The sequence below is a fragment of the Erythrolamprus reginae genome, chromosome 1, assembly GCF_031021105.1.
Source record: "Erythrolamprus reginae isolate rEryReg1 chromosome 1, rEryReg1.hap1, whole genome shotgun sequence".
Lineage (NCBI taxonomy): Eukaryota > Metazoa > Chordata > Lepidosauria > Squamata > Dipsadidae > Erythrolamprus > Erythrolamprus reginae.
The window spans coordinates 393491615-393507125 of record NC_091950.1 but is presented as its reverse complement, the minus strand read 5'-3'; the positions used below and the strand labels follow the sequence as shown (position 1 = coordinate 393507125).

Here is a 15511-nt window from a genome sequence, read left to right as displayed (position 1 = left end):
CCCTAACCTAAATAGAACAGGGAAACTCAGTTTCAAGAGCTAGGGAACATCTGGCATAGTTTGGCTGCAGAAAATCTTCCTTTTCCCCTGAAAGGTTAAGTATATTTAGAAAAAGGGGTTAATGAACTGTCCAGAAAACAAATCAAGACACTGAGAAAGTGATAGGCAGCATCATAATGTACTTGGAGTATTTCAGAAGTGACGCTGCCAATGTCAGATCAAAACCTGCAAGTCACAAGACTAGAATACAAAGATAGGAACAACACAGCAATGATGGGCACATCATTTTTAGAAACCAATAAATATATTATTCATGGCCACTGGCTGATCTCTCAATATTCAAATACAATGGTACCTCTACTTACGAACTTAATTCGTTCCGTGACCAGGTTCTTAAGTAGAAAAGTTTGTAAGAAGAAGCAATTTTTCCCATAGGAATCAATGTACAGTAAAAGCAAATAATGTGTGCGATTGGGGAAACCACAGGGAGGGTGGAGGCCCTGTTTCCTTCCAGGAGATTCCTAGAGAGTCCCCACAGAGGCTTCTCCCTGCCTTTTCCGACCCTGTTTCCTCCCTGGAGATTCCCAGAGAGGCCCCACAGAGGCTTCTCCCTACTTTTTCCGACCCTGTTTCCTTACTGGAGATTCCCAGATAGGCCCCACAGAGACTTCTCCCTGCCTTTTCTGACCCTGTTTCCTCCCATGAGATTCCTAGAGAGGCCCCACAGAGGCTTCTGCCTGTCTTTTCTGACCCTGTTTCCTTACTAGAGATTCCTAGAGAGGCCCCATAGAGGCTTCTCTCTACTTTTTCCAACCCTGTTTCCTTACTGGAGATTCCTAGAGAGGCCCCACAGAGTCTTCACCCTGCCTTTTTCGGCCCTATTTCCTCCTAGGAGATTCCTAGAGAGGCTCCACAGAGTCTTCTCCCTGCCTTTTCCAGTTAGAGTTTCGGAGGCTCGGGTTTGTAAGTGGAATATGGTTCTTGAGAAGAGGCAAAAAAATCTTGAACACCCGGTTCTTAACTAGAAAAGTTCGTAAGTAGAGGTGTTTGTAGGCAAAGGTACCATTGTACCACACTAGGGCTTGCATTAGCCTTCAAATATCACTCAAGTGTCTCTAGATTTTTCTTTTGGTGACATATAGTCTCTGTTCCAACTGGGCACGCCACATGGCAGCCATTCTATAAATGGGCAAACTCTCTCTGCTGCAGCAGCCATAATGCCTACATTATATCATCAAAATCCCCAATATGGTCACTCATAAAAAAGAATGAGGGATCCTATGCTAAGTCATGATTTAATGAAATAAACAGAATAACTTCATTTGCATGAAGCCCTTCCTAATTGCTGGGTTTACTCATTATACTAAACTAAAAATAAAATACAAATACATTACAATTTAGCAAAACATCTGAACTTAACATCATATTAACTTGCTCTGAAACTAGAAGACTCAGTGCTGTCATTCTGGCTCCAAAAGTGAGACAAGGCAATTCTAGTGATTTGCAGACATCTAAATAGAATAGGGAAACATATTCAATTTTTAAAAGTGGGAAATATAAACCTAAAGAAATAAGTAAATAAGTGCATAATGCAAATTAGCCCATTTAATTAAAACCAAGTTAATTTCTGCAGTCTTCGGGAAGCTTATAGGAAATGAACCATGTGGCAAATACAATTTCAATACATCCTACATTTCTGTGATTCATCGAAAGTAGCAACGCTCCATTGCCGCAGCTTATTCAGCAAGGATCAGTCCTTACAGTCCCAAATTCTGGAGCTCCTGACAATCCCAAAATCTTCCCATTGCAAGCAATCACAAAACAAAACAAAGAAAGGTCCTTGGTAAAAAAAAATGTGGGAAATTAAACCAAAGTTTAATCAGATATCCTAAATTAAATTGGCCTGCTAGTTCTTGTAATCCAGAGTGGTTTGCCTTGTTGACTTCAGTTTACTGTTTTTTAGTTATGGATTTGGGGCTTGAACCCAGAAAGGAAGCTTCCAGACAGGGTTCCTCCATTATCTCCAGGACCACCTTCTGCTGCACGAATCCCAGCGACCAGTTAGGTCCCCCAGAGTGGGACTTCTCCGGGTCCCATCAACTAAACAATGTCGTCTGGCGGGACCCAGGAGAAGAGCCTTCTTTGTGGCGGCTCCGGCCCTCTGGAACCAACTCCCCCCAGTTTGTCCCACAGGAGTGGGCCTTCTCTGGGTCCCATCAACTAAACAATTTCGTTTGGCGGGACCCAGGGGAAGAGCCTTCTCTGTTGCGGCCCTGGCCCTCTGGAACCAACTCCCCCCAGAGATTCCTCCATTATCTCCGGGACCGCCTTCTGCTGCATGAATCCCAGCGACCAGTTAGGGCCCACAGAGTGGGCCTTCTCCGGGTCCCATCAACTAAACAATGTCGTTTGGCGGGACCCAGGGGAAGAGCCTTCTCTGTGGCGGCCCCGGCCCTCTGGAACCAACTCCCCCCCAGAGATTAGAATTGCCACCACCCTCTTCGCCTTTCGTAAGCTTCTTAAAACCCACCTTTGCCATCAGGCATGGGGGAACTGAGATACTCTTTCCCCCTAGGCCTTTACAATTTTATGCATGGTATGTTTGTATGTATGTTTGGTTTTATAATAAGGGTTTTTTTTAGTTGTTTTAATATTGGATTGTTACATGCTGTTTTTTATCACTGTTGTTAGCCGCTCTGAGTCTATGGAGAGGGGCGGCATGCAAATCCAATTAATAATAATAATAATAATAATAATAATAATAATATTCAATAGCCTAAAAGTAAAATACTTGTCTATCTTAAAAAAGAAAACAAATCCCCAAATACAAAATTTTGTACATAGATCCATTAAGCATGAGCTATAGATGATACCTCTTTCCCAACACATACTGGAGATGTGAAAGTAAAGAAATTTTGGAAACTGTCCTTACAAAAAAATTATCTCAGAAGACTCCACAAGAAAATGCTCATTTTAAAAAGGAACAAATGTAGTAATTATACCATTTGCACATGCATTTTCTTAGTGCTTAATAACCAAATATTTGAATATTGTATGAGATCCCCAGGCCAAAAGAATCACAAGTACTGGTAGTGGTTGCTTTAAGCAAAAGTGTTTTCTTTAATAAAAATAAAAGACAATCTTAAGAAAGAAGAGAATAACAAATTCTCCCTCTTGTTAATCCTTATCAACTTTTATTTAAAACAAAAAATTTACCAGAGGGGGGGCTCTTGAAGCCTACCAGAACTACAACCCCTAGAGCCTCTTTGGAATGGCTGTTGGGTTGTGTTTTCAAGGACCAGGGAAGTTCCATAAGGAGTATTAAGGCACTTTAAACCTAACAAATCCTTAACAATTCCATTGCACCATTGCATACCTTCCATGGATTGATGGAAATCATGGTTTCCAAGTATGGCCCTTAACAGAGCACACAAAGTTTTGTAGTGTTTAAATCAGGGGGTGGGCTACTGCCCAGATGGGGGGGGGGAACGCAGTGGGGTAGCGAAAATGGAGCTCCACCCCAGAACACCCAATTTGCACTGAAAGATGTTGAAACAAAATGCATAAGCCACGCCCACAGTGTGGTAGTAAAAATTTTGGTAGCCCATCACTGGTTTAAATCATCAGAACATGTACTTTGCTCACTTAATGGAGTATACCTTTTATGCATAGACTCTCCATTCAGCTACCATAGACTTTAGTAGATCGATAGTTAGCTAGTTTATTATTGCAAATAGCACAAAGTTCACAACAGACATCAAATTAGGTGCATCATTGAGTTAAAATAATTGACTTCTCCATTTTCCTCCCAGTCTTCCTTATTATTATACCTATTATTTAATTTGATTCGATTCAATTCAATTTATTTGACTTCTATGCTGCCCAATCCTGTAGGACTCAGGGCGGCTTACAGCAATACTAAGTTGAGTCTTTTAATGCAAACAAATAGAATAGAATTTTTATTGGCCAAGTGTGATTGGACACACAAGGAATTTGTATTGGTGCATATGCTCTCAGCGTACATAAAATAAAATATACATTTGTCAAGAATCATGTGGTACAACACTTAATGATTGTCATAGGGGTCCAATAAGCAATGAAGAAGCAATATTAATAAAAATCTTAGGATATAAGCAACAAGTTATGCTATAAAAAGACCTAAAGAGAATTGGAACTGGACCTGTAAAGAAAGAATAACTAATTGTTCCTATTTTTTCCAGTCCTGAAAGAGATACATACCACTTACAAAAAAAATGCAGTCTAAAACATAACAGCAACATTGATATGCATGTAAAAGGAATTTATAGGATGGCAGAGAAAAGGTTAAAACTTCCATTGGTCAGACATAATTTGCATGAGTTTCCAACAAAGCTTGTTGCATTAAAAATACATGAACACTGGATAAAATATGCAATTAATGTGAAACGTTATCAGCAACAACAGTTCCCTTTGTTGATCATTTACACACTATTGGATCACATTATTATTATTATTTACTGGATTTGCATGCCGCCCCTCTCCGAAGACTATTTCATCTATTCAAAACAAAAAGAAAGAATATTTGTATAACATTTTATTTTTCTGGCCCCTGAATCTATTTAAAATTTTTATTTAATAAATAATTATTTCCATATTAAGAAATAAGAAAAAAAAAAACCAGTTGCCTTTTGCATAACCATTGCTTTGTGAAGTCTCTACTCTGCCATTATTAATCATGTTTTCTTCTAAATAAGGTCATACTATTGGAATCTTTGCAGGATACCACCAATTTTAAAGTCATTACGCGAGTTACTAATGGGCTTTCAAGCCTAAACAGACTGTTGGTTATCATATTTAAAACTTATGAGTAAAACTTTCCATTTTCCTCATAAGGCATTCCAAACTCAAATAAAATAGCACGATGACTAAAATACAGATCAAGAAGGCACCAGATCCATGTCTTATATATACGAGAATGTGTTTAAAGCAAAACATTCATTATGTGTACATTTAAAAAAATACTCTTAACCCTCAGGAGGATTATTTCTGTGATCTTACTTACAGAATTAAAAAAATGAAAAGTATACAGTGTTCCCTCGATTTCCGCGGGGGATGCGTTCCGAGACCGCCCGCGAAAATCGAATTTCCGCGAAGTAGAGATGTGGAAGTAAATACACCATTTTTGGCTATGGACAGTATCACAAGCCTTCCCTTAACACTTTAAACCCCTAAATTACCATTTCCCATTCCCTTAACAACCATTTACTCACCATTATTACTGGTACTCACCATTGAATAAGACACTTAGTGATCCTGATATTTATAAACATAATTATTTATTAACAATAATTATTTTTTTTGTTATTTATTTGCAAAAATTATTAGTTTGGCGATGATGTATGACGTCATTGGGCGGGGAAAACCGTGGTATAGAAAAAACCCGCAAAGTATTTTTTAATTAATTTTTTTGAAAAACCGTGGTATAGGCTATTCGCGAAGTTCAAACCCGCAAAAATCGAGGGAACACTGTACTTCTAAATAGCTTTAACACTCTCAGGTTTTACATAAATGCTTACTATTTAAATTTTCAAACTCCAATCCGTTACTATTTTACTTTCAATGCAGTAGGATTCCCGTATTTTTAAAATCTTTATATGCATTTCTTTACACATACATACATAGAATAACTTAAACTTATCTTGTTAAGGCAGGAATATGTTTTAAAAAAGCAAGAATTGGCAACTGAATTTTTAATATTTACTCTGCTTAAAAGAAAGGACTAAATAGTTTAGAAGCCAACTGCAAGTTGTCTCTGTATTTATATAATATTTTAACCTTTTTTCAGGGTGGGCTAGAATGTGGATGTGTTTAACACATTTTGATATTGAAATTGTAACTCTTGATTCTTTGACAAATGCAGGAAAGAAATAATTACCTTTAGACACTCTAGATTCCAGAATGACTAGGTGAATTTAGAAACTTTGAATTACCTCAAACAAGCTGCTTTCTTAGGAATTTATTTCTGTTATATATCACATCGTGTTCAATTCCTGCATTGATTATTTAAAAAGTGACATGAATCTTTCTGCAGTAAATCGGTCTGGACTATTTAAACTATTTTTATGGTACAATATGAACTGGAATAAAGTAAAAAAAATGAATTCTTTTACCATCAATGCCTTTACCCTTTTTTCCAAAAAGAAAAACCATGAAAAAGAAGTTACGCAAATAGCTAACGATCATCTAGCGAGGTGTCTAACTTGACTTCATTGAAGGCCACATCAGGGTTGTGTTTGACCTTGAGGGACTGGGAGTGTGTGGCCAGGATGTGTGACCAGAGTGGGCGTGGCCAGCTCAATGTCCGCTTTCAGCTGTGATGGCCTCCTGCAGCCCTCTGCCAGCGAAAATGGAACTCGGGAGGGACACGCACGACCCACCTGAGCTCCATTTTCACAGGCTGGTCTTTCGCTATTTCCAGGGTGGCCCCACAGGCCAGATCTAAGCTCCCCATGGGCTGGATCTAGCCCATGGACCTTGAGTTTGACATCCCTGATCTAGACCACCAACAGATCTATGCCTTTCTATTCAGTGATCTTCTACCGCAGTGGTTTTCAACCTTTCATGGTGTGATGACACCCAACCATAAGTCTAGCACCAGTTCTCCCAACAAAGCTTTAAGCTGATTGGCAAGAAGGTCAGAAGGACACCCCACTGTAAACCTCTGATTGGTCGGATTGTAAAAATATGTTCCAAGGCGCTAGAAGAGAAGCTTTGGTTCCTAGCACCATGGGAAATTTGTCTTTTCCCATGGTCTTAGGCGACCCCTGTGAAATGGTGGTTCGATCCCCAAAGGGGTCCCGACCTCCAGGTTGAGAACCATTGTCTATCACCTAGCTGTATATAGCCAGGCTAGGAGTTTCCTTCCTGCAGCATTCATATATGATCAAAAGATCTTAATCAAAGAATCATAGAACTTATTAGAAGGAAGCATTTTCCACATGTTAAATTACAACTGGACACCCAGATGAAAAGAATGTCAAACCAGTCAACCCAGGTCCAATTCAGTTTGATGGGATTTTTCTTAATCTGAAAATTCAGCCACACTAATTCAACATCTAATTGCAGAAGGTCTGCAAGCTCCAATATTGCACAAAATTGAAGAAACCATAGTTTTAAAAAGAAAAATAAAGTATTCTTCAAGTCAAATTTGAATCTGTGGACACATTATTACACTGTTTTGTCTTCTTTAAATTTTAATGATTGAAAACCAACATGAGTCATAGTATTTTGGTACATAAAATTTAAATAAATGAAGTAATGAACATTTCCTTGGCAGTGATATTGAAAGTCATTGGTCATCTTCTTTTGGGATGATTTTCAACTTTTCAGACTACCCATCTAATACTGGCTTCCATCCAAATTGAGAAAAGTTGGAGCACTGCCAATAGCACAAAACTACCCGTCAAATATTCCCAGGTGCTGCCTCTTGCTGAGATTTATTACAATGTACTGAATCACAAATTAGACGGACACATTTTAGCCTAATGAGTTTCATGAATCTAATCAATATGGTCAATAGGGGTTTCAATTTATTGTATAAGTCCAGAATATGATTTCTGATTAATGCACACATGTTATTGCCTCTCTTTTTTTGCACTTGCTCTTTCTTTTTCCTACTCTTTGCCTTTGGTGAGGATAAGTGAAGCCCCCTTCAATTCGGTAGGTTAATTTCTTTTTCATCCCTGCCCATTTTTAAACATCTTTGCTATTGTCTATTGTTCAGTTTTATATTTTTCTTGCTGTCAATGTTTTTACTTACAAATCACCCAGATCCATTGAGCGAAATACATGTTTAGTAAATACAGTGATACCTTGTCTTACAAATTTAATTGGTTCCGGCCCAGGACTAGGTTTGAAAGGTGAAAAGTAAGACGAAACAATGTTTCCCATAGGAATCAATGGAAAAGCGATGAGTGCGTGCAAGCCCAAAACTCACCCCTTTTGCCAGCCGAAGCACCCATTTTTGCACTGTTGGGATTCCCCTGAGGCTCCTCTCCATGGGAAACCCCACCTCTGGACTTCCGTGCTTTTGTGATGCTGCAGGGGAATCCCAGCAGCGCAAAAATGGTCGCTTCACTGGCAATGGAAGTCCAAAGGTGGGGTTTCCCAGTGAGGGGAGCCTCAGCGAAAATGCAGCATCGCAAAAACACGAAACCCCACCTCCAGACTTCCATGTTTTTGTGATGCTGCGATTTCGCTGAGGCTCCCCTCACTGGGAAACCCCACCTCCGGACTTCCGTTGCCAGCGAAGCGCCTGTTTTTGCGCTGCTGGGATTCCCTTGCAGCATCACAAAAACACGGAAGTCTGGAGGTGGTAGTTCCCATGGAGGGGAGCCTCGGGGGAATCCCAGCAGCGCAAAAACGGGCGCTTCGATGGCAACAGAAGTTCGGAGGCGGGGCATCCCAGCGGCGGCGGCTTGGGTTTGTAAGGTGAAAATAATTTGGAAGAAGAGGCAAAAAAATCTTAAACCCTGGGTTTGTATCTCGAAAAATTTGTATGACAAGGGGTTTGTAAGATGAGGTATCACTGTAATATTTATTTACCTACCTACCAACCTACCTACCTATCTATCTATTTACTATTTCAATTTCTAGGCTGCTCTTCACTGGAGACTCTTCGTATTGGGGCAAAATTCTCCTAGTTCACTCGTGCCTGTCGGTCATCAAAGAGCCAGTTGCAAAGGCAGCGCAAGACTCCAGCCACCCACCTGGATGCCTTGTGCACATGAAGGGTAAAAACCCAAATGGCGGTATCCAGGCAGATGGGCAGAGCCTCATGTTGCTTTCGCGACTGGCTCTCTAACGTCCAACAGACACGAACAAACTGGGAGCATTTCACTCCTGCTTGCCCTCCCTTCCTTTTTCCAAATCCTTCACCTTCATAGCATAATATATGGGTAGAATTTTTTTTTTCTCTTACAGAAATACAAATTCACATGCCTTCAAATTGGAATACAATGCAATATAGTATCAATTGCCAAATTCTTAATAAAAATTCTTAATTTTTAATCTGTTTTGTTTGGTATACATCATTGATCTTGTGCTACCTCCTTTTCTAATTTTGTCATCCGGATTTCAAAGATTGTTTTCTGTTCTCATTCAGGTTCAAAATGCTATAAGCTATCAAGAATTTCCTTTGGCTATTTGCTTTTTTCTACTAAAACTATGCCATAGTGCTTCAGTCTATTTCTTATATTCTTACTTATCTCATTATGTTTTTTAAACCCTCATTTTAATATAACTGCCCTTTACAAGGAAAGTTCCAAATTTACTTCTCTTCATAAAACAAGAGAGAAAAAAATAGCATAATGAAATGTTCTTAACTAAGTCAAAGTGTCAATAGTGGTATTTTTTGCATGCTTGCTACATGCAGGGAGGATTAATCCCTTGCCATCTTCAGCCTCTCTCTCCTCAGGCAGGAAGCTCTGATCAAACCCTTAAGTTCTCCAATGAATCAACCACTTCTGAATTGGTAGGTAGAAGAAGGCAAACCCACCATAACATGAAGGCACACTTAGTAGAACAAAAATGAAACTAATATTCAAAGCCACCCTGAGTCTCATGTAAACTGCCCTGAGTCCCATGGGATTGGGAGGCATAGAAGTCAAATAACTAACTAAAGGAAGGAAGGAAGGAAGGAAGGGAGGGAGGGAGGGAGGGAGGGAGGAAGAAGGTATGCCCATGTTACACGAAGGTATGCCCATGTTACACCAACACTCCGCAGTCTGCATTGGTTGCCGATCAATTTCCAGTCACAATTCAAAGTGTTGGTTATGACCTATAAAGCCCTTCATGGCATCGGACCAGAATATCTCCGGGACTGCCTTCTGCCACACGAATCCCAGCGACCAATTAGGTCCCACAGAGTGGGTCTTCTCCGGGTCCCGTCGACTAAACAATGTCGTTTGGCAGGTCCCAGGGGAAGAGCCTTCTCTGTGGTGGCCCCGGCCCTCTGAAACCAGCTCCCCGGAGATTAGAACTGCCCCCACCCTCCTTGCCTTTCGTAAACTCCTTAAAACCCACCTCTGCCATCAGGCATGGGGGAACTGAGATAACTTCCCCAGGTCTATATTCTTTATGCATTGTATGTTGTGTGCATGTTTTTTAAATTATGGGTTTTTAGTTTTAATTATTAGATTTGTATTGTACATTGTTTTTCTATTACTGTTGTGAGCCGCCCCGAGTCTACGGAGAGGGGCGGCATAAAAATTGTATTAAGTAAGTAAGTAAGTAAGTAAGTAAGTAAGTAAGGAAGGAAGGAAGGAAGGAAGGAAGGAAGGAAGGAAGGAAGGAAGGAAGGAAGGAAGGAAGGAAGGAAGGAAGGAAGGAAGGAAGGAAGGAATGGGGCAAATATAGGGCATTGGCTGCAGAGACAGACAGATTGACCACTCTGCATTTAGATGGAACCAAGTAACACAGAGCTTTTTAGCAGCAATAGAACTGCAAATAACATAGGAACTTGCTACTCCTCCTGCAGTGAAATACCCTTAGGCATTTCAAGCATGTTTGATTGAGGCTTTATATAGATTCAACTTGAGTTTACGCTCATGTTCAGGTTGCTTCTATTAGCAGTTTGTAAAATTGGGTTTGTGGTTTGTTTGTTTGTTTGTTTGTTTTTAAAAAACACCTTAATCTTTCTCCCATTTCTCCAAAGGACAGGGCTCTTTCATAGACTGCTCTAAATTTATCCTTGAGGGAGGAGAACAATCCTAACGCCTCACAAGCATAGTTCCCTCTAAGCTGAGCAGTGAGCAATTGCTCACTTAAAAATCATCATCAACTCAGAGTTTTCCAAACCTGCCCAGAAGCCGAGAGGAAAAAAGGAGAGAGAGAGGAAGAGAGAGAAACAGATAGAAAAAAGAGAGGAAGAAAAAGAGAAAGAAAAAGAATGGGAGCAAGGAAGAGAGAAAGAAAATCAAAATCTAGTTTGAAAGTAGCTCAACTATTTAAGTGGCATTTTGATATTGATAGTTGCCCTATTATGAGCTCACTGTTATAGACACACAGTACAGTATTTTATTTTGAAATTCTCTGAGGCAAAACAGGGTGGGTTTTTTGTTTGTTTGTTTGTTTGTTTGTTTATTTATTATTTCTGTGCTGCCCAGTCCCAAAGGGACTGCCGCTCAGACACTATACTTTTCCGCCCACCCCCCAAAAAAATTAGAGGGGACACTGCTCACAAGGCTACTATATGGTATGGACCATATACCATGAGGAGCATGCTCCTCTTACAACAATGCAAGGACCCCCCTCATCCATGCAATGAAGAAATCCCTTCATGACTCTGGACACCAGGCCAGCTCAAGACATTTTGTTGTCTTGAACAGCTGCAGCCTATAATTAAGAGGTTCCCTTCACAACTTGCAGCTCTGTTACAACAACTAAATGTGCACAGCACAACAATGAAGAGCCAGGCAGCTCCTGGTTCGAGCCCCACTCAGTCACAATTTCTCTACAGAATCATAGTCATTTCTTTATTTTTAGCCTCATTTAATATATGAGGATATTACGTAATCCTTGTCTAACTTCCAGGCCTGCTCCAAGAATAAAACAGATATAATACATGAGGATAAAGATACCAAGTCTAGTTACTAAAAATCTAATGAGTTAAATCTGCAATATTGTGAAATCAGCTGAGAAGCATAAGGCCAAGTCTCCATCACCCGACTTGGAAGTGGATGGGGAGAGGGGTTAGTTTATATGCAGAGGGACTTCTGCGCATAGAGCAGCATTGTGTTTGAATTAGACTACAGAAGCAGTAATTAAACAACTACTGTTTGTGTCATAGCAACTTGACCAAAGGCAGCTGCTGCCATGCCCCATCAACAGACCCACCTTTCCTAGGCCAGTTCCAACTCTGATGCATATTTTTCCCATTCATAATTATTGTTCATATTTATGGAGGAAAATGGAGGTTGTAGTTTCAGAAATCTAAAGGATAACACGCCGAGGTCTTCAAACTTGGCAACTTTAAGACTTGTGGACTTCAACCCCCAGAATTCTCCATACTGCTCTGCTGGCTGGAGAATTCTGGGAGTTGAAGTCCCCAAGTCTTAAAGTTGTCAAATTTGAAGACCCCTAGATAACAGATTCAGAGGGTCTCAAGTCTTCTGCAAGAGGAATAACTGAACAGCCCCAAAGAAGAAACCAATCTATGTGTGCATTTGTGTATGTATTGAAATAATTCCTGAGCACCAATCTCAAATTATATGGGAAAATATTTTTCTAAGCCTTAGGCCAGAGTAACAAAAAACTTCATTTGTATATCAGTTTTTGTTCAACAGAACATTGCTCTAGTCTAGACAAACACTTATATAGACCTGCTTGTTCCCAATACATTGTCAGAAAAAAAGATTTCCCACATCCATCTTAGTACAGAAACAATTGGTAATATTGAAAGGCTAGTATAAGAGCCAGGTGGCACAGTGGTTAGAGTGCAGCACTGCAGGCTACTTCAGCTAATTGCTAGCTGTAGTTTAGCAGTTCAAATCTCACCACTGGCTCAAAGTTGACTCTGCCTTCCATCCTTTTGAGGTGGATAAAATGAGGACTCAGATTGTTGGGGGCAAATATGCTGATTCTGTAAACCTCTTAAAGAGGACTGTAAAAGCACTATGAAGCGGTATATAAGTCTAAATGCTATTGCTATTGTTATATTGCTAGGAAATTAAATTACATTGACTCTTGCAAGTTTACTTCTGAGTAAACATGCTGAGATAAGAGCTTCTCTCTCTCTCTCTAAAAAAAAAGAGGAAACAAGGCTATATGCATGCAAAATGTATTCTATTGATCAAGAAACAATGCTTAGTTTAATGCAAAGATTTTAGATTTCCTTCTCCAGAGTCCAGGCTGAGCAATCAGCAACTCCCCTGATAGATGTCAGGGAAAAAGCAATGTTGACAGAGAAAAGGCTGAGCTGCATCTATTGTATCTTCTAGCCTAATTGCATGGATGTCCCACTTAGCTTTAATTGTATTAGATACAACGAAAAATCAGGCAAAAAGAAAATTGTAAGAAAGAACAAGATACAGAATACCTGTCCTTGTTCAGTTTATTGCATAGAGATGAATTCAATATAGGAATCTGATTGTTTTTTAAAAAGCAGGTCACACACACACACATACACACAGCTAAATGCACTAATCAAACATCCCTCTTTTCCCTAAAGGTTCCTCTACTTAAACTTAGTGTCTGAATGAATACAAGACTCATGGAGTGACCTTTCCATCAGGTCAAGCATTCTTTTTCCAGGGAGACCACTTTTAACTACTATATGGTTTATAATGGACTACTAGATCAATGAGAACCCTCCCAGAAGAGGAAGACTTCAGGCATTCCAAGGCAAAATGGCTCACAGGGAATGGATGGGATTCTATAACTCAAAGCAGAACAGAACCCATAAGGCAGGTTGAATAAAATCTTCAGGCACTTTGTTCCATCATTGGAGATTCTTGGCTACTCTTTCAACATGTACTGTTGGCACAAGAAGCAGCTACTACTAGATATGTCTCAGAAAGCAGTCTATCTGTATCATCTTTCCCAAATCTTACACTAGTACTATACATTCAACTTTGGATTTGTTATGTTGCTAGAAGCTATTATGCTCAAATAAATAAACGATACAATGACATGACAGCTTAGTTCACACAGCAGGCTAAGACTGAATGCAGAAAATGCTGAGCCACAAATGAGCTAGCTTCCTTTACCGTAGCCTGAAGGGTTATAGTATGAATGCTACCACTAGGCAAAGAATTCCTAAAACAAGTTTTCAATGTAATAGAATAGAATAGATGTAATAGAATTCTTTATTGGCCAAGTGTGATTGGACACACAAGGAATTTGTCTTTGGTGCATATGCTCTCAGTGTACATAAAAGAAAAAGATACATTTGTCAAGAATCATGAGGTACAACACTTAATGATTGTCATAGGGTCAAATAAGCAATCTGGAAACAATATTAATAAAAATCTTAAGGATACAAATAAGTTACAGTCATACATGGGAGGAGATGTGTGATAGGGATGATGAGAAATAACTAGTAGTAATAGTAGTGCAGACTTAGTAAACAGTTTGATAGTGTTGAAGGAATTATTTGTTTAGCAGAGTAATGGCATTTGGAGAAAAACATGTTCTTCTTTCTCACTGTCTTGGTGTGTGATGCTCTATAGTGTTGCTTTGATGGGTCTGCCCCATTCCCTTTTCTCTTCACAGAACCTGCCCAGAACTCCCCCCACCTCTAGTTACAAAACCCATAGCCTTTCTCCACTGTGAAGCTGGGGAAGGACTCTTCCACTTGCTGCCTCAGTTTCCCAGCAGAATTATAAAGGGACTAGAAACTAAAACATACGAGGAAAGGTTGCAGGAACTGGGCATGGATGGTCAAGCAAAGAGGAGGTCCGAGGGGGGGTGGGGGGACATGATAGCAGTCTTCAAATACTCGAGAGACTGCCACAAGGAGGAGGGGAACACATTATTTTCCAAAGCACCAGAGAGCTAGACAAGGAGCAACGGTTGGAAGCTGTCCAAGGAGACATTCAACCTGGAAATAAGGACGAACTTTTTGATGGTGAGAGCGATCAACCACTGGAACGGCTTGCCCGCAGAGGTGGTGTTGAACGCTCCAACACTTGAGAAAAGACAGGACTGCTATTGTACTGGTGCAGGGATAGGCAAAGTTGGCTCTTCTATGACATATGCCACCACAAGTCTTCAGAGAGGGGTGGCATATAAATTTAATAAATAAATAAATAATAATAATATGGACTTCAACTCCCAGAATTACTGAGCTAGCATGACTGGCTCAGGAATTCTGGGAGTTGAAGTCCACAAGTCATAGAAGAGCCAACTTTACCTACCCTGGGCGTGATGTAGGGCAGTATTTCCCAACCTTAGTAACTTGAAGATATTTGGACTTCAACTCCCAGCATTCGCTAGCTGGGGAATTCTGGGAGTTGGAGTCCAAATATCTTCAAGTTGCCAAGGTTGGGAAACACTGATGCAGGGTCTCCTGCACCACCAGGGGATTGGACTAGATGACCTGTAAGGTCCCTTCCAACTCTAATAATAATAATAAAGGAGAGTCACCAAGTCTAGACAAAGCGCTGGAGGGTCGGACTCTATCCAAGACTGGAGCTGCACTGGGGAAAAAAGGGGGGAAAAAGCCCAGCCCTGCGCCAATTCCCAGTGAGGCAGCCATTGTCAGTAGACAGGCAGACAGGCGGGCAGCCCCTCACCCACCCCTCACCATCCCCACACACCGAAGGAGCCGCCGCCGTCGCCGCCCCGCCCTTCTCCTCGCGCGCGTCCCCCGAGGCAGGGCAGCCACTAGCCCAGCGCGCGCAGACAAAGGCCCCGGCCGTCGCCCGCCTCTCTCCTCCGCCGCAGGCGCACAAAGAGCGGCCGCCTCAGGGAGCATCCCCAAAGGGTGAGGGAGGCGTCCGAGCGCCAGGCGGCCGACAAGGCTCCCAGAATG

General features: G+C 40.8%; 1 protein-coding gene across 2 annotated transcripts in view; it reads right to left on the bottom strand.

Moving 5' to 3' along the window:
* The window catches only part of DPYSL5 (dihydropyrimidinase like 5), an 88900-nt gene that overhangs the window by 72863 nt on the left and 526 nt on the right, over positions 1-15511 (bottom strand). The window lies entirely within an intron of this gene.